This window comes from Lygodium microphyllum, chromosome 27, assembly GCF_053477565.2.
Source record: "Lygodium microphyllum isolate KBCC chromosome 27, Lygodium_microphyllum_v1.1.10, whole genome shotgun sequence".
NCBI classification, from domain to species: Eukaryota; Viridiplantae; Streptophyta; class Polypodiopsida; order Schizaeales; family Lygodiaceae; genus Lygodium; species Lygodium microphyllum.
The window spans coordinates 24,855,896-24,876,252 of record NC_141161.1 but is presented as its reverse complement, the minus strand read 5'-3'; the positions used below and the strand labels follow the sequence as shown (position 1 = coordinate 24,876,252).

Genomic DNA, 20,357 nt, shown 5'->3' with positions numbered 1-20,357 from the left:
CAAGTTGATATTTGATCTAGTATTACATCTTCACAAAGTTTGCTAAAGACTTTTTCTCGTAGCTACTATCAAAGTAAACCAAATAATTAGTCATTTATCATAGAATTACAAGTCAACCTCTCTCTACCCTTGCAAAACATTGTGAAAGAAGCAATATGTTTAATATATTGGTAAAGTTGGATATAAGTTGTTGAGGGAGCAATAATGTTACCACACACTTGGGGTTATTTATAAGAATTGACTCTACTTGAATGACGGATGCAATTTGCTTAGGAACAATGATGCTTTACATGCAATTGAGATTCTTTCATAAGAATTGACCCTAGGCAAATGATATGCTCATGGACGTTTGTACCTTGATGCCTCATCTTCTCTCTCAAGATTCATGAAGACAATAGGTGGTAGAGTTACACCCATAATAAACCAATATGATCCAAAGTGCTTCAATTTGCACGATTCATAGGTCTGATCAAAGTGCTGTTTTGTCCAAAACATGACTCCAAATATGAAAGTACAAGTAGGTACTACATTTCGAAGATCATGAAGAGTGTAGCCATAATGGAAAACCTTTTCTAGGGGATGAAGGATGAGTAGGCCTATGCATGTAGTGGATTGGAGTTGGGAATAAATAATTATGGCATGAGGAAGAATGTCAAAAAAGGAATGTAGGTAATGCACACAAGTTAAGAAAGCCATGGATAAAAGGATGTATCAAGCTTTAAATGATCACCTTAAAAAATCGCATTGGTGATTGGGTCTAAATGTGACATGCTTTGTTGTAAATGACAAGGTCATGGTGTATAGAAAAGTAAGCTTGACAACTATCCTTGAATATTAATAGGCTTGGCCTAGGAAGGGGGCCCTTAGAATGGAAGATAACTTGTGGGACAAGTACTTGCCCCCAATAAACGATCGTACGTACATGCTTTGACATATGCTCCTATGAGCGTAGCATTTAATGAGTTTGGTCCTTTTTAGAGGTGTTGAGTCCCGTTAATTTTGAGCTAAGTACGTAAAACAGGAGCTTTATACATGAACTGGACCGCGTAGCGCAGTGGATTAACGCGTTGGACTTCGGATCCAAAGGTCGTGGGTTCGAATCCCGTCGTGGTCGGCTTTCTTTTGACAGGAGCTCGATAAGTACTATGCATGGTCGACGGCCGTCATTATCCGGCGACATGGGTGACCGCCTTGCTAAGCATCTTTTACATCTCCACGCCCTAGAATACCGTGTATCACCTGTTCCATAGTTCTCACAATGTTAAAAGAGAGGTTTAAGAGACTCTTTCAATATTACAAGACTTGTGAGGGCTTGGAAAGCTCTTTCTAAGGGACCTTGATTCTAGTTTTATATTGTGGTATTAATAGACCTATTCCATTCTTTCCTCATAAGTTATAAGAGACTTGTTCAATAGCTTTTTTCAATGTTTACATTATTGTATCAATAGACCTATTCCATACATTTTTCTTATGTTATAAGAGAGTTGTTCAATAGTTGTATCCACAAACTTTGTGAGGGCTTGCTAATCATGTTCTAGAGAATACTTGGATATAAGGTCAAGAGACTCGCAAAGAATAAAAAATTCGTGTTTATATTATGGTATCGATAGATGTCTTCCATACTTTCCTCATAAGTTAGAAGACACTTATTCAAACATTGTGTTAAACACAATATATAATATCCATTCTTGTATTTGTATATTTCTCACATGCAAATCTGCTTAAGGAGCCCTTGCAAAAACACTAAGCAAAACTCTTACTAGGGTATTTTAAACATTATATGATGCATAGAGTGGGACAAAGCGTGCCTTGACCTACAATAACATTTTTGCCAATATATAAAACTTTGTTAACGAAAGCTTTTATAAGCATTTTGTATTGGAGACATATGAGGACTTTCGAGTCTTTTTTTCCTTGGTTGTTTTTGGAAGGATTACAATGTGGATTTTTTGTACAAAGTTGTAAATTCCTTAATGGCTAACTTACCAACTCAATTGTTGGAATATAGAAACTTACCACACTTGTTGCTCTATATCATTGAATCCTTGAGTCTCTACCTATTTTGTAGAATAATCTAAGTAAACCAATATTTATATATGCTTCCAAAAATGCTTAACTTATGATATTAGATGGCAATCCATGTATTGTATTTGTCTTTCCTTCAAGAAAATCAAGCAATCAACATATTGATGAGTCTTGTGCCCTCCAATGAAGAATCAAGGATGGGAATTAACCAAATCTACTATTCATTTAGCAGCTATTACACAACTCATGGTTTTCTCATCTCTCACCTAAGATGCACACATTCCACTCTATGTCTCTCTTTTCTTTTACTTTGCAATATCCATGTTTGCAAGCAAAGGGAAAAGAAACCTCACCAATTCACTTTCCTTTGTAATTGTAGTTAATCCATTGAAGAGAGGGGATCCAATGAAACTTTCAATCCAACATTGGTCACACCAAGATTCATGTGTTAGAGCATATGCATACACCTCATATGAGATCACATGAACACATCATATTGCACATCCCATCATGAACTTGGAACTAGACACATCAGTTGGATTGCTAGAACATTTCAACTCAATGACACACACTAAATCCACCAACAATAAAAGAGCATCATCATGGTCTCTCTTCACCTTCATACTTACTACTTCCAACTAGGAATATGTGAGAGTGTGCAATAATGAGAATTATCCACTCGAGCCATCAGTTAGGCCCAAGTGAGCCAAGATGATTTAGACATGTACATATTCTTGTGCTCCGCCAAGCGTGACCATGATATCCATCACATAGAATGGTGACGTGTCTTCCATTGAGGTAATTCATAAGGAGATCGAATCACAAAGTGGGCAAGGAACACCTTGTTTGATCATGCACAGATCCTCCTTCCTATAATGCACTTTCTCATGTCAAATACTAGATTAAAACTAGAAGTGTGAGGAGGTGTGGAGATAGATTAAACAATTCTTTATCATTGATTGGGCAAAAGGTAGAGGGATTATAGAGGATAAGGTGCATGCATTGGGAGAGTTGGGCTAGATTTTGTTAGTATTGTTGGGATGAGAAGTGGGCCCTATGATAAGTTTTGTGGCTATCCAAGGTTGTACAAGAATTGCAAATGATCACACTCTTTGTGTGTAGGAGCTCTAAGCACAAAAGTAGCTCTAGTGAGATCATAGGATAAGAGGATAGAGTTCTCTTTCCATATCTTAGTCACTTTTTGGGCACAAAAAGGAGACACCATGTGCAAAGATTTCTTCCAAGTGCATCATCATCGCCCCTAAAGGAACCAAATTTGTAGCTTGGGTGATCAAATGAGAAAGTGAGATTCTACTTTGTGAAGGTAATGGAGCTTGCCATTGATTTCTATAGATAGCTGTTTCGGTAGGAGAAACTATCAAGTTGGGTACTTAACTATAGGGGGAAGGTGCATGATTGTATTTTGTCCCTAGACAGACATAGAGGAGATCGGATGACCACCCCACACCTCTTTCTAGAAATATGAGATGTTTTGTGCTTTCCAAACAAAGCATAGGCACATAAATGTCCATTTGAGGATGGGGTATATAGGACCTTTCCTTCACTTATTGGGAGTAGGTGAAGGATCTCTTGCTACGAGCATTCCAAGAGATCCTCACCTCAAGAAGTATGCCTAATTGTCTACTCGTGAGCCTACTTTGTCTCTATCAAAGGGGGGGGGGATTGTGTGAGGCTTACAGGTGAATAGAAGACAAAATTGACACATCTAACCCTTGAAACCGACCCAGAGACTGTATAGAGCTGAAAGCACATCATAGATCTATCACTAGGCTGAGATCTAGAGCAAGCAACTCAAAACTTGGCTATGAATGGTCCTTCAAATTGCACATGGTATTTAGCGTAATAGGCCTGCAGGGCTGGGGGGGACTGCCCCCCTCCCCCTCTCGGACCCCTGCAGAGGGGACTCTGCCCCCTCCGCACGTCCCCCACGTAGGATGGAGAGAAAATGCGTGTCGTGACAGGTCCTCTAAATTAGATCCTAGTGTAGTAATGGCTCTAAACAAGCATAGATTCTCACTTGCAAAACAACAATCAAAAGCCCATACCTAAACAAGGAAAATAGAGACCCTAGAACCTCAATGGGCCAATCTAGCCAACAGGGGCAAAAAGGCCACACCACAAAAACATGTATGTGTTTCGTTTAGACTACATCTAGTCAAAGCGGAATGCAACAACATCAAGCTACAACTACGAGGATGACTAGACATGAGAGTCCTGAGGATAGATGCACCTTGAATGGCACTGCTGCACATACGACCTAAGACATCAGTAGAGAATCCACATCTAGTTGTGCAGTTGGGGACTCAGAGGCATGTATCAGAAGGCTTGAATTTATAAGCCAAGACCCGGAAGATAAAGACATAGTACCACCTGCTTATCTTAGGTCAAACTTACCACAAAAATAGAGCATATTATCGATGCTCTCATCGATGAAGGAGAAGATTTCAATATCTTGACCTATGAAGTATGGACTCGACTAGGCCAACCAGAGCTCACACAAACTAATGCAACTCTTAATCCTTATGGGGGACACCCACAAGCACTTATAGGGAAGTGCAAAATCCTTGTAACTATTGAAATTGAAAGCTTGCTTATCCTATTCCATGTTCCTCCAAATAGTACTAATTGTGGAAAGGAAACCCTCCTAGAAAGACCCTTCAAAAGAGCGACAAAGTGTGAGGTTGTTTATGTAGCATAGAGGATACACTTGACACTACCAGGTATGAGGATAATCACAACCTTTAGTAAGGGTGACCTCATTAAACCTCGAGGAAAAGATAAGGAATATTCTGAGATACCAGGCAAACCCAGTAATAACGAGAGCAAGGACTTGTTGAAAGAGTTGATACAAGCGCATGTCAAACAGAGAGAACCAGTGAGCAAGGCCATGCTTGAAACAAGAAGGCTAGGAGACAATGCCAAGGATAGGCTTTAGACTTACAAATATAGTAGAAGACCACAAAAGAAGCCCAAGCCTTATAGACGAAGGTATCGATGGAGAGCCAGCACAACACCGCGATGGATATCCAAAGTGTTGTTATGTGCTCAAGGGTATTACGTAGGTAATTGATGAATTTGGGTACCAAAACCCCCTGCTAAACCACCTCTATCAGTTGAAGGCTAGGTCGTATCAAGAGCAAAGAAGCACAAGAGGAAAGTCTCGAGTCAAAAACATTGGAGTGACTGAGCCCCTCACGATTGATTTCAATAAACTAAACATGACTATTCGAAAGATAGATCCTCAGCCTAGCGTGCTTAACAAGCAGATATCAGATATAACCATCGAGTGTGCATAAAAGCCACTAGTGCCCAAGGAGCCTTTGACTTTCCAAGAGGATAATGAGCACCACAGGTGCAACATTTCTCATGATAAGATAGATTGCTCAACAAAGAAAATGGCAGAATCGTCTAACAGCCACAAGCAAATATTCCAGCTAGTGCCAAGTCCACTAGGAGTCCACTAGGAGTCCCAAATATCCTACACCCTCCTTCCCTAAATGGACACATGAAGCACAATATTCCAGCCCCAGTGCCAAGTCCACTAGGAGTCCCAAATATCCTACACCCTCCTTCCCTAAATGGACATATGAAGCACAATAGTAGTTGTCAAGTATAGTTGCTCAATCCTAATCTCTATCTCCATTTGAGCTTCCAAATGTCCAAAATGCGAGACATGACACCACCCCTAATTCTTGGCCTAAGGATATGACTGTGCAATCCACCGTGACTAGCTCAATTGATGCTCGATTTGCACAAGTGAATGTGCAAAGGGCAACAAAAGACATGACCATTTCTGATATGCCTTAGGACTCAACACCACATTCTACCAATGGTAGCCAGTCCATTGAACTAGCTGCTACTACTTCCAATTAGGAATTAGAGTAGTCACAAACTTTGGCCATGACGATGCCCCTTGTAGAACGTGTCCTTAGCAATTCACTTGTGGAAGAGGTGTCGCAACCAACATCCTTGACACCTCCAGTACTTTCAAAGCACCTAAAGCCTAGGATTGAGGAGAAATCTCTCGAAGATTTGGCCAAGTAAATGGCATATTTGACCAATGAACCAAAGATGAAGTGCATGATGAAGCTTGATCACAAGCTGACAGCCATCACACATGCGTACGTCCATATGGACATTGGAAGGCCAACACCAGAGCACACAAAGCTCATAGCCAAACCCTTGACGTGGAACGAGCAACAACATGTTTGCTCCTGCTATGTAGCTATCACTGAAGAAGTCATAAAGGACATTCCAAAAGCCACATCTAGAGAATTGAACTCGATACTCTCACTCTATACTACTCAATGTGAGACAAAGAAGGAAAAGCTTGAAGAAATCAAACGAAAAGGGAAAGGACAAGGTAAATTTGTGCAGAAGTGGTACTCCAACCAAAGTTTAGCAGCCAAAATTGGTCACTGACTAATGACGCTTGTTGAGAAAAGGAAGGCCCTTTGGACATCAATACATGATCCCACGTACGTTACCCCAACCTCATTAAGAGTGTTGGCAATGGTTCATGAGATCCAGCTTTCGGCCACTGTCCAAAAACATCCTTTGTATGATAAAGTACTTCTAGAAGAAGATCTACACGTGGCTAGTAGGTTAGGAGTAGGGAGCATAGTGCTTGATGTTAGCACATATGTCTTCTGCCTCACTCAGGACTATGCAATCCTAGATCTCTATGCTTCCCATAGATACAATCGTGACTTCTTCAACTGGTTTTATCCAAGCCTACATGATAGGAACCCTAAACCATCTCTTGGTTCTACACTAGATTTACTCGAACCTCATGAGCAAGAGAAAAAAAACTCTAAACACAACACCCGCTCTGATAAGAAGCAATGAATGCATATTCCAATGGGTAAGGACAAGAGTCTAGAGCAAATGCCCGACCAGGAGAAACTGCCAATGCAATTGGATGAGGGGCTAGATGGATGGGAATTAGTTAAAGAGCTAGACTCTCCAAAAAGAGAGGCAGTTGTATGCTCACAGCCTAACGAGGCTGTTAAGCAGGCCACGGCTATGTCCCATGAGGACACACTAGAAAAAGAGAATACTGAGGCCCAACCAAGCACATCAATGATTGACCTAGTTCAGGGTCCTAAATCTTTAAAGGATACACCTCAATTGCCCAAGAAAAAGAGGAGAAAACAATAGCAATTGCAAGTGGCAGTAGACGCCAAGAAGATTGAGACCAAGGGTGCTGAAGAACTGAGGAATGAAGCATCGAGTCCACCCACAAATGAACCCATTGCCATCTCTCCTAATAGCGGTGAAACCTCAGAAACATCCGTGTGTTTTGATAAGTCAAAGCAACCATTATCATCAATGGTTTCTTGCAACACTCAATCCAACGACAACAACAAAACTTGCATTGACCAATCAAGAGTGGATACAACACTGTCACAATAGGTTGACAAAACTATACCAGTCACATTCGAGGAGAACTATGACACAATAGTAGAAAAGACTTAGGAGAAACATGAATACCCCAAGGACATAAGCAATCCTAGTATCGACCAATCTTGCTCATCTAGGTCTGAGCCCCTAGCTATGCTAAAGCCTAGGGAAACTCCTAGAACCTTGCATGAGATAGCTACCGAGCAAGCCTTCATAAAACATAGAAGTGTCACAGAGTGCTTGATCGAGTTGGAGGCTAAACTCAAATTATTCACATGTGCTTACGTCCTTGCAGACATGGGTACATTCCCTAGGGAGCATCGTGAGGAATATTTGTCATATCTGCTATCCTGGGAAGAGCAAGAATATCCTAACGAGCACTATGACAAGCTCCTATATGAACGCATGCAACTCATCTTTGACAAGGAAGTCGACGAACTACACTTAACTGTGACATTACACAAAGTGCTTTGCCAACCAAACCTCTTCGAGATAGAGCAACTAAAGCGACAATCAAAGGGTCAAAGTGAATTTGAAAAACATTGGTTTGAAAACTGTGGTGCAATGGTTGAACTTGGAGCCCAATAGTCTTAGTGGAGTGATTGGCCAAATGGCGGGGCCAAATGGCGGTCTCAAAGAGACCCAACCTATGTGGCGCCAACTTCCTTTTGAGTACTAACTATTTTTTGGGGTATGGACTTAGTTAGAGCTAGCCAAGAGAACTCTTTGATTGATAAAATTCTCACTGAGGAGGAGCTACATGTTGTTAGTAGACTCGGACAAGGTACCATGCTACTCAATGTTGCAAAATATCTGTTATTATTGAGTAGGCTACCACGAGTACTAGATGCGTGTGCCACACTCCAATACAATCATGAGTTCTACAATTAGTTTTTATTCTCATAAAGAGACATGGATTTATAAATGTGTATATAAATAAACAATGTGTTTTGTGACTGTGTATAGATAATACCAGAAAAGCAAAGCTAGCACACACACAAGCAATGATAATCAATCGCAGATGATATGCATTGAAGTCAACACCATGGGATTTAGATAAGTGATGCCACTCTGAGCTACACCTGTTCATTATGGTTGAAGCATATGACTTGCATGTACTCTCACGAGTCCCCAAGTGAATACAAGTCGACATAGGTCTTTATATGAAAGCGTTCAATTCCCAAGTCACCACAAGACCACCAACCACACAAAGAACCATTATGGAGAAAGTGACAAAAGTACTAAGAAACAAAGAGCCATGACGGAAGCCCCGCTAGAAAAGAAAATCACCCCTGCAGAAAACACATGTTGTATTTGAGCATGGCCCAAAAGCATATGCAATGGCTACTCTCTCTTTCCTAGCCAAACTCTACATCCAGGTAGGAGCCACACTCTCAGCAATGACAAATGTTTCTTCATCTACTAGGATTCAATTTGCCAGATGCTATGTTCCTTGTCCATGCACAACTCACTCCAGCTGCTACCTCAATTGTACCGATGTCTCACATGTTACAAAAAGGTGTGCAAAATCTCAAGTGTATCTCTCCATCTCAATAATTGTTCCTCTAGCATCGAGGCTAGTAACACAATTATATTTGTAATATCCATTTTTCGTAGCCTTTGGATCTCGATGTTTCTCAATCCAAATGAAAGGATGATAGCCTCAATACATTACATTGATTGTATTCATTTTATCTTAAAAAAAGAAAAACAAAAAGAAAAGAAAATGAAAAAAAAAGCACTCACGATCATAGCATTGCATCTAGGGCTCCTCAAATTGGGTACATCTAGTGACCTTGGTTGGTTGGCTCCTAGTCCCCTAGCCCTTTACACATCCCCCACAATTGTTTAGGGCACATCAAGGGTAGGACACACCTAGGGAGCTTGTCTCGCCTATGGTTAGACGTGTCACGTTCCCCACAATTGTTCAGGAGACATCAAGGGTAGGACATACCTAGGGAGCTTGTCTCGCCTATGGTTAGATTTGTCACTCTAACCCATTTGCACTATTCTTTTTTGCACTCCATCTCGGTACCATTGCAATCAATAGTGGTGAGCAAGGCATGAAAGACCATGGAAAGTACACCATACTTTTCAAACAATACATGTGGCCATCAGTTATCTTAGGCGTTAATGAGCTCAATTATGCTACATCGTGTTGTCAAAATCACAAATGATGTCTCAAGAAGCCTTCGAGTATACTTCTCCTCAACATTGACAAATTTTCCCACCCCATTGAACCTTGTTTCATCTACACATTGCTACAAGGAACCACACCAATAGTCTTCTAACTACGTAATATCTAAGTATGCACGTGCACTCACATAATATCTACACCACAATCTATACACAGTTTGGGTCCTCAAGTGCAGGACATTACTCTCGGCTCGCCTTGCCTAGAGTTCAACCTGTCTCCCAAACTAATCAAACTATGTCTTGTGCATGATAAGAAGACTAGTACTATCCCTAGGGAGAGACCACATATGAGAGGATTTTCAATTGTACGTATTGAAGACTCTATCGAAAGTACCATCTGCTCTTCATCAACACTCAACTCTGAAGTCTTATCCTTTATCATCCTGCCATCCCACCAAAGAATCCACCTGCAGAATCCCCAAAACATCAACACCTATGCCAACCCATGAGTGCAACTCCCAACAAAAACCAGTCCTATTACTAACTTCAACAACCCTATCACTAACCAATCAGGCTTACAAAGTGCCACCAACCACCTTTATCTGCACCACTACCAAAACTCCTCCAAGGCAAACCACAGTAGCCCCTTCCACCCACGTCTTCGATGCATGCCAAAGCTTGCTACCTACGATAGTGAGTGCCATGGGACTGGCACTTGTCTAGGAGGGGGGTAATGTTAACCATCAGATGAACAAGGTGGAAAATATGAAAAAGCTAAAGCAAAAGACAAGGCCAAGGCAAAAGTGAAACGGAATACGAAGGTGTGCCAAGAAAAATATCGAAACACAAGAAGTGTAGAAAAGTCCTAAATCAAGGAGAAAGGCGCATAAGAAAAAGCGCAAGTCTATATTTTTTAAAAGAGCGCAAGGCGCACCATGATTTATTTTAAGAGCGTCTGCTCTCACCTGTGCAAATTGTAAAGGTAGATGGGTAATAGGAAGGAAACTAGGAAGATAGGAGGACAATGGGAAAAAGGGCCATGTAAAAAAGGGAATAAGGGGATGACCGCCCAAAAGGAATTTAGGGTTTTGTATATAAAGTTGAAAAGTGAATGAGAAGCTCATTCTTGTATGTGGCCAAAAGTAGCTCTCCTCCTCTTCTTTTTCTCCTTGTTCTTGCTTGCTTGAGCTTGTGCTTGAGAGAGGGAGTGAGTGTGTGAGGGTGAGGGACCGGCAGAGACGCTCTCCATCTTCTCCTCTCTTATTCTCTTCTCTTCTCTTCTCTTGTCTTGCTCGCGGCAATGGAGCTTGGAGCGTGGAGCTTGAGGATTGAGCTTTCTTGAAGCTTGCACTTGGATCGTGGAGCTACTGGAGTGCTCGGGAGAGGAGGCAACTCGATCGGGCCCCTTTCCTATTAACCCGTTTCAATGAATTAAAAACTTCATCTATTTCTTCTATAGTCCTATCATCTTCTCCTTTTAGAACCTTATCGTCTTCTTCTTAGTGCGTTGGCTATGTGAGAGGTAGCCATTAGTGCTCGGATTGAAAGCTTGAAACAACAAGCGGTCTGTGGGTCTTGGCAGTTGAGCTTGAGCTCACCTCTACAACAATGTATGAGAATTCAACCAAAACATACATAAGTTTTGTATGTATGTGTTTGGAGAGAGAGAGAGAGAGAGAGAGAGAGAGAGAGAGAGAGAGAGAGAGAGAGAGAGAGAGAGAGAGAGAGAGAGAGAGAGAGAGAGAGAGAGAGAGGCATTGCAACTCATGGCAAGTTTTTTAGAATGATTGGGGAGATGAATCCTTTGTAGATAACTTAAATATGTGGTTGGATATTGTAAGTGCTAGCCCAAATCTCCCATAGTTAGTGCAAGCCCTTGATTGAGATTCAATGCATTCTAGTGGAAAGTATCTTCATAACATTAGGTCTTGTAGGTCATCTCAATGCTTCTTGGAGCTTAACTAGTTCTAACTTGAGGTTTGACATTTCTTGTATCACATCATGTCCCTTTCCTTTTCCATGTACTTCAAAAACTGCTTGTTCACAAATAGTGTCTCTCTCACTATGGACTGTGATGATGCTTGCTAGTTGAATGGTCTTGGTGTTCCTTTCCTTCAATAGGCTGTCAACTTGTATGGGTTCCTCAAACACACTATCCAATACATCTCATTGCAACCTAGAGTTGCTCACCTAGGATTTATATAGCTCTTCATTCTTGATGCCATTGATGAAGACTATAGATAAAAATCTTGGTGTGGATATCTCATCGGCGAGAAGAATTGTTTTTTAGAGACTTTGCACATGCATGATGTAGTCTTGGATTTGTTCATTGACGTTTTGGCTCACATTCATGAGCTTCATAGATTATCGACATATCTTGCTTCTGAAATCACTTGATGAACAAGTTCTTGAGCATGTTAAAGTTGTTAGTCTAGGTTAGTAGTAGAAGAAGAAGAGTAGTTTTTACATGGCTAGCAAGAAGCCCAAGGAGGCTATAGGGAAACTCTCAAGAGAATTTGTCTTTCAACTATTTATGCCTTGATGACTATAAGGATCAACCACAACTTATGGGCAAACATCTTTACAAGAGCAAGGGAAAAGAAAAAGCAATGCACACGGTGCATATGCTTCCTTTGGAGATGTTCTAAGTATTTGGATGTACAAGTAGGTTGATGACCATGAGTGTTGTTTGATTGCCTCTCCATGGTCATTCACTTTTTGCCCCCATGAGCTATTTTGAATGCACAACATGATTTATGGAAAATGAGTTCATATTTTTGTGGATGATAGATCAACTCAGAATGTTCTTAACTACATATTAGTTAAGAAATTACATTTCCTTCAGGTGCCCAATACTCATACTTATGTCATTTCTATTACAAATGGGAGCACCAAGTATGTATGGGATATGGAAGTACACGATGTTTCATTAGAAGTGCAAAGGCATACTATGAAAATAAACTTCCAAATTATACACACGACTAGGATAGATTTGCTCTTAGAGTGAGAGTGGCCGCACAATTTATGTAGCACACTACAACATAGTTATGAGATTAACACTTTTGTATTTGAGGATATTGTTGTGCATGTTTTGTTATTGGGTGAGTGGAATGATATGCCATCCCTTCTTATCCAAGGGTACTTTTCCATTTCAAGACAATGGTGTGCATGCATTGTAGTTGTTGGGTGAGTGGAATGTTCTACAATCTCCTTTTGTATGTACCATTGGACTTATTATTTTGCTAAATATAATGAAATAGAAGATGTTTATTTTGGTTGATGTGTCATCTCCCTTCACACAAGTTTGTTTCTTACATTGATGCTACTATGCATATCTCTTTAGTGGAATCTAATGATACCTTAAGTATATACTCGTGCTCTACTCTCTCTTTACCATAAAATTCCTCCCTTATTGCATCATTCTCTTATGGACTCTTCTTCTCTTTCTCTACCACATGTTCCTACTAAAAGGAAAAAATTATTTAAGAAATATATGCTTTTCATCTTGATTTGCCACCAGATTTACCTTCATGAACTACCAAGGAATAAGCCCATTCTATGACCATCTTATTGACTCAGTGCTACCAAGCCAGTAAAGTGGAGAAGAAATGTATTAATTATCTCGAATAAGGAGTTATTCAATTTATTTCTTCTCAAATAGATTGATTATCTCGAATAAGGAGTTATTCAATTTATTTCTTCTCAAATAGATTGATTATCTCCAATTAGGATTTATTTAATTAAGTTCTTCTCCATGGGCTTCACCAATATTGTTGGTGAAGATGAAGGATAGCTTCATGTATACTAGGCGCTCCGTGCCTAGACTCGCCCTGGCGGGACATGCGCGATTTTTGCGTGGGGCGGGTGCTGGATGCATGGCACCCGCCCCTGCGTTCTCTTTCTTTTTTGTGGGGGAGGTGGGGGGCTGCCACGTGGCATCCGCCCCCACCTCTCCTTAACTAATAGTATAGATGTGCATAGACTACCATGTTCTCAACACAATAAAGAATAAGTATCCACTTCCTAGAGTTGATGTCAAGAGTTAGATCAACTTAAAGGAGTCTGCTACACTAACAAGCTTGACTTGAGGTCATAGTAGCATCAAGTTTAAGGATGCACAAAGGATGCACTCAAATGGTCTTTTAAACACAGTTTGGCCATTACAAGTTTTGGGTTAAGAACTTTGACATAACTAATCCTCATGTGACATGCATGAAACTTTGGATAGTTTCTTATATCCATAGCTAGAAAACCTTGTGATTTTTTTCCTTGATGATATTCTTATTTCTATAGTTTTGAAAAATTTCATTAGGAACATGTTTGCTTAGTTTTTGAGTTACTCAAGGAGCATAAACTCTATGCAAAGAAAATTAAATGTGAATTTTTCATGAGGTATACTATTATGGCCATATAATATTTAAAGAAGGCATTAGAATGGATTTGGATAATATCCAACAATGGACTTATCCTACAAATCTTGACAAGTTACAAATATCCCTTAGTTTGGCAAGATTTTTGTTATGCTTCATGTGCATAACATGTGGGACATAGGAAGCATTCTTATTATTTCAAGAGCTTCAGTTAACTACCATCATAGGTTCACCTCTCATATGATCACATTAAGCACTCGCCTCTAAACTAATCTATCACCTACCATCCTTATGTAAGAATAATAGATGCAAATTGATACTTGACTCATAGTGAACAATGACTTATCTCTTTGTTGTAATCATGCCCCAAGTCTTGTTGGTTGCTCCGCAATCCACCCAATGCTACTTGGTTTGATCCATATCCTTGCCTCCAAATTTGAACACAATATGGAGAAGAGAAGAAGGAGATAAGAAGATACTCATGATCCATTCCTCACTTAGTCTCAACTCAACCTCATGCACACACTCTCAACTTCACCTCTCACTATGTAGGGATGGATAAAAAGAAAGTAGAATGGCAAGAGATTCTCCTCACCTAATTACTTAGTCTCGTACTCACTTTCTCCCTCTACTTCACTATCACAAAAGTATGGAAAAAAGAGAAGCAAGAACAAGGCTTTTTCTAAGGACCATGAGCTATCATAACATGAAAATTAAATAGAGCATCTTGATTTATCCTCGGGATTTTACCAATATTGATACAATTTACAAGGGAGTGACTCCAGCTCTTAGATTAATATTGGAAAATAGTAATACAACCACTTAATTGCACATTGCAGATAATGGTCCTTAAATTATTATAGCACAATCCAAAAAATATAATCCATCCCAATTAATGTCAACACATTACACTCTTTCTTGACTTGTATCTCATTGCTATTTATGGTTAACAATTTTACTGGAAATTTATTGACAATGACCATGCTAAATAGTCGTTCTTGTGACGATTCAATTGAAAGCTCAAGGTCATGTTTTCTTTTGGAGAGAGGAACCATAATGAAATTTTGAACAAGTTAAAGTGGCTATCACTATTGCACCCATGCTAATCGTAGTGGATCGTCACAAATTATTTGTAGTGAAAACTTATGCTAGTGCTATAGCCATTGGAGCCATGCCAATCTAAGAGGTAGACCTATGGCTTTGAAAGCAAAAAAATACATAGGGATCAATAGAATTCTCTTGCTTATGAATGTGAGTTGCAATTGTTTATGCCTAAAAAAGCAAAACAATCACTCATATGGTGCTACATTTGAGATAGTGTTTGATCAAAATAGTACAATTTTGTGGCTCATGATCTATGTAAAATGCATGGTATTTCATCTATCACATTTCAAGTGTTGAAGAGTGATTTAATGAATCTTTATGATGCAAATGTGAGTATGACTAGTCTTATGCAAAGCTGTGGAATGTGATTAAAAGAAGTAACCCCTCACCAATCTATGCACAAGATTTGAATTCCACATAGAGCTCCTCTCTTACAAGTGATGATCTCAATAGATGGAAAACTTTCACCACTGATGATGGGTACTTTGGATATGTCTATCAAAGATTTAGACACATGTGCCAAAATTTCTATACATGAGTGTCATGATTGTATTAGTGTACGTTTATGCACATGTACATAGACACATTTTATTGTTCTAGAAGGAATATATATATATATAAGAATATGCTATTCAATGCCAAAAGTGTCAAGTGAAAAAAAACACTAAGCACCTCAAGGTAAGCAGGCTTCCAAATTAGCATGGCTAATTGTGAAAAACATTTATTAGTCATAAGGGCTGTTAGCCCAACATTATAAGTGATCATGATCAAATATTTAATAGACACTTTTGGAGTATTGTATTTAAAAGGTTAGAGAGAATGCTTAATTTAAGTACCTCTGATCACTCTCAAATAGATGGAAAAATTGAGTAGGTAAATTAAGTTCTAAAAGATATGCTACAAGAATCAGTAAGAAAAAAATTAAACTAATTGGGAATGTTATCTATCCACATAGAGTTCGTCTACAACAAAGCTAAGTATGTGACTACAAGGTTTAGCCCATTTGTGATTATGTATGGATTTCAACCTTGAGTGGGACGGGCCAATGAGAACGGGCCAATGAGAAAATCCAAGATGTAAAGGACTTTCTTTAAGATCATTTTGATATGCTAAAGCTAGTATGCTTGTATGTTAAGTAAGCTCAAGACTGTTATAAGAAGTATGCAAACAAACATAGATAAATTTTTAACTTTGAAAGAGTGACAAGGTACATTTAAAGATTTTAGAATATTCAAAACTTTAAAGTTTGGATTAGTTCTCAAGTTGACTTGAAAGTGTCATGGCCCATTCACAATCCATAAACATTTTGGAAACATTGCCTACAATTTAGTTCTATAATCCTTAAATAGATTCCATCTAGTTTTTCATCTTAGTCAATTGCGAAAGCAACTTGGTAATAATGCTAGTTGTTGGGGTAAAGGGAAATGGCGAATAGTTGGGCAGGCAACCCTGATATGCTTGTATAAGTACACATTGTACAATCATATATAAATAAATATAACAAAGAATAAGGTATTGTGCATTGTATCCATTAACCTTTCTTGTGTGCTTCTCTCTCAGCCCTCTTGCACTCTATAGCTTGTACCTTGAATCCCACCATTGTATCCCTCTCAATTGGTATCAAAGTAGCATTGCATTCATGAGAGCCCATGCTTAGAGTGAGGAGTGCAAGGAGCAAAGCTTTATCTTGAAGATCGAGGATTCAACCTTCTTATGCAACAATTTAGGTTTGTTTTTAACATGTTAATAGAGGCAATATTCTCATTCTTGAGATGTACATCTAAGTCAAACAAGGTGAGGCTCGATTTGGGAGCTTCCATAGCTTGATTTGGTCACATTTGGATAGCCATTTTGTGGTTGGAATCGTAGTAGAGCAACTTGGATTTAGATGCTTGAAAAGAGGTTTTGGTACATGCCTTTGATGTATGTAATCCCATGACATGCTCAAGTAGGGGGTAGCTTGTCATTTGGAAGCAATGAGACCTACTTGGCAAAAACATAGGGCTTAAGTAGGAGATTTAAGTAGGGCTCTTAAGTAGGAAGCCTACTACAATCTATCACAAAGAAAATGAAAGAGAGAGAGAAGCACATAAGAGAGTTTTGTGGATATAATGAATGGTATCCTTATTCTTTGTTATCTTCACTTCACTTATAGATGACTTTATAGTATGTAACTTATACAAGGGGTGTCCACATGTCTATTGGCCATTGGCCTTTAATCTAACAACCTCCCACTTAAAGACCAATGCACCTTTGTGGGAGTATAAGAAGGATGTGAAAATATTATTCAATGCCCATCAACGGTCTACAATGTGCAAGGCCTCAGAAGCTGAACTCTTCATCAGAAGATCTAGAGGGTTTTCATTCTTATGGATCTTGACAAGCTCAATGCACTTGTCCATAAGCATTGAGTAGCCATTTTTAGCCTGAATAATGGTTTGTATATAGATAATATGGTATTATTTGGGGTTTTAACAATAATATACACATACTCGAATAAAAGTATCTTTGATAAAAAAGACATCAATCCAAAGATTTTTGATCGAAAAGCTTTTGATTCACACACACACACACGCACGCACGCGCGCAGGCGTGCGCATGCTCACGCGCACGCGCACGCGCACGCGCGCGCGCGCACACACACACACACACACACACACACACACACACACACACACACACACACACACACACACACACACACACACACACACACACACACACACACACACACACACACACACACACACACACACACACACACACACACACACACACACACACAGAGTCTCTCAAACACACTAGTACTACTTACACTTGAGACTATGGGACCCACTTTACTTCACCACACACTAAGATATGGACAACCTGTGTATACACATATTTAACCTATCACATTCACACTCACACATATACACTCACAACATGTTGCTGTATGTAGGTGCATATGCATGCGCCCCCCAAAACACCCCCCCCCCCCCCCCCCCCCCCTTTTCTTAATATAGTACCTCTTTGCCTCTCTTTGGTAGACACACACATTCATTCATGAACTAAACACAATCCATTCTTATGTGTTACATGTATAAGCACAAGCTACCCATTGGAAACCTTGACACATATGGATCTTCTAAGGAATATATTGGTGAGCTTTGTATGTATCATACATTCATGACCATTCTTAAACCACTGACTTAGGAGGTTATTGCATAGTTGGAAGAGCAGTTGATAAGGACGAATTTCCACCTTGTTTCTTGCCTTAATGGTTAGAATGCCAAGGCTCTTGTTGGAGATTTGGGTCACTCCTTGTGGCAATCGTGCGAAAACAATTAAGATGCATCACTTTAAAGAAACCCATTTTGTGCAATTGGGGTTAAAAAGAAATCGTGAAACTTAAGTGTTTGGCTATGGCTTCATTTATCCATCAAGTTATCTCATTGTCAAATGTGCTAGAGTGGCCGTATAATTGATTAGGATTGATGGATGAAAGCATCTTTCAACTCAATCACACCCACAATAATCATGTATTGCATTTATAGTTGAAGCTATTGGCAAGGCCAACTCTTTCTTTTAGGCCAAATAGTCATCAATAGATGCCATATTGACATTTTAGCATGGCTTACAATGGAGTGATTGATAGAGTTACATAAGTCCATTTTTCCTTTTGCAAATGTGCATAGCCCTAGTTTGATATGTGTAAGTTTCAAGCTAGTCGCTTAGTTGTAGATCAGATTTGATTTTGGATTTGAATAACCATGGTGATGGGGGTTTTCAACACATTTTCGTTACCATTTGCATAGCAGAGATGGCTTCATCCATATCCATGAGCTCTCCCCTGCAAATCGCAACAACAAACATATTGTTTGACTACTCTATGATGTATGTAGACTCAATGATAGGTGGTAGTCTAAGAATCGTCATATTGATTAGCTTAATCTTATCATAATGGCTGAGATTGATATATCAAATTCATCATATTTAATTGTGCTAACATAACTCAAATAAATTGATAGCCAATAGCTCTACTACCATTTGGTTCGTATAGTGGAAAGAAGGCTATGGAAGTAAGAAAAGTTTACGCTCTCCTTAGCTTTCATAGATTGTATGCAGAGGGAATAATGAGGATTGTGTGTGCAATTATACAAAACAAGACCATCAAGGTTGGCCAATATACTAGATAGGATCGCTAAGTAGTATAATGTTTAGCTACCTAAAACTTAACAATCATAAGCTTGTTGTCCCTTAGTGAAACTTATTCGAGCAATGGCTAGAACATGATTTCAAGTAGCCTAGCTATCAATGTTATGTAAAATATTACACGGCGCAGCGAACAGAATCTGAGAAAGAGATAGAGAGTACACAACAGATAAGAGGAGAATCAGTAAACTCTTTAACTCCAAACAACTGATACAAAGATGGCTCTGTCCACCCGTGCGCTTCCACTGTGTGAAGCTTAGATGGCGATCTAGACAGAACATAGGTGAAGAGTTTAAGGCTAGCTGGAACAACAACTCTGACTGGGTGAAAGATGAGTGAGTGATGGCTGCGAAGGGGTTTAGCTTTTATAGCCCGCGAAGGTCGCTAGGTCGGCCTGCTGACCGACCTACCATATGAGCCTCCACTAGTTGGCCAGGGAATATTCCAGGGAATATTCCCTTTACCATCGGGCCGGGGGCGCTGCCCCCGGACCCCCGCCAGGGGGGCCAACGGCCCCCCTGGGACCCCCCAGCCAGGGGCCGGAAGCGGCCCCTGGACGCCACAATAGGGGCCCCTTTTAACTCCCTTACCACGCAACTCAATGCAATGTGCCTCAAGTTGCTACCAACTTAACCACTCCGTCTAACCCAAAGATTAGACCCACAACAGTCACCTTTTTGCCATCCGGTCACATAGACCTCATCTGATATACAAGTCAGGACTCAACCAATGTCCGGGCTCACATTTGGCTTCTCCTCATAATGGGGGCCTTACAACTTTGAGCACCATGGATCATTGGTAGCACCTAATGAGGGTGGGGCATTGATCATATCTAACACCCCCCCTCAATGTCCACCCATAGGTGAACTATCTCCTCGGCCCAATGCCGAGTTTCTGAAGATGAACTTGAAGCAGATCCTTCGTAAGTGGTTTGGTGAAGATATCTGCTCCATTCTCCTCTGTTGGACAGTAGACCAATTCCACTATCCCATCCTCCATCAAATCACACACATAGTGATACTGGATCTCTATATGTTTGGTGCGTGCATGAAACACTGGATTTTTGGCAATGGCGATGCAACTCTGATTGTCACATCTCAGCAC

General features: G+C 39.9%; 1 non-coding gene across 1 annotated transcript; it reads left to right on the top strand.

Moving 5' to 3' along the window:
- The first annotated feature begins 1,040 nt into the window (after positions 1 to 1,040).
- Positions 1,041 to 1,114, top strand: TRNAR-UCG (transfer RNA arginine (anticodon UCG)). The gene has a single exon. It is a non-coding gene; the product is annotated as a tRNA-Arg (tRNA).
- Positions 1,115 to 20,357: the final 19,243 nt, after the last annotated feature.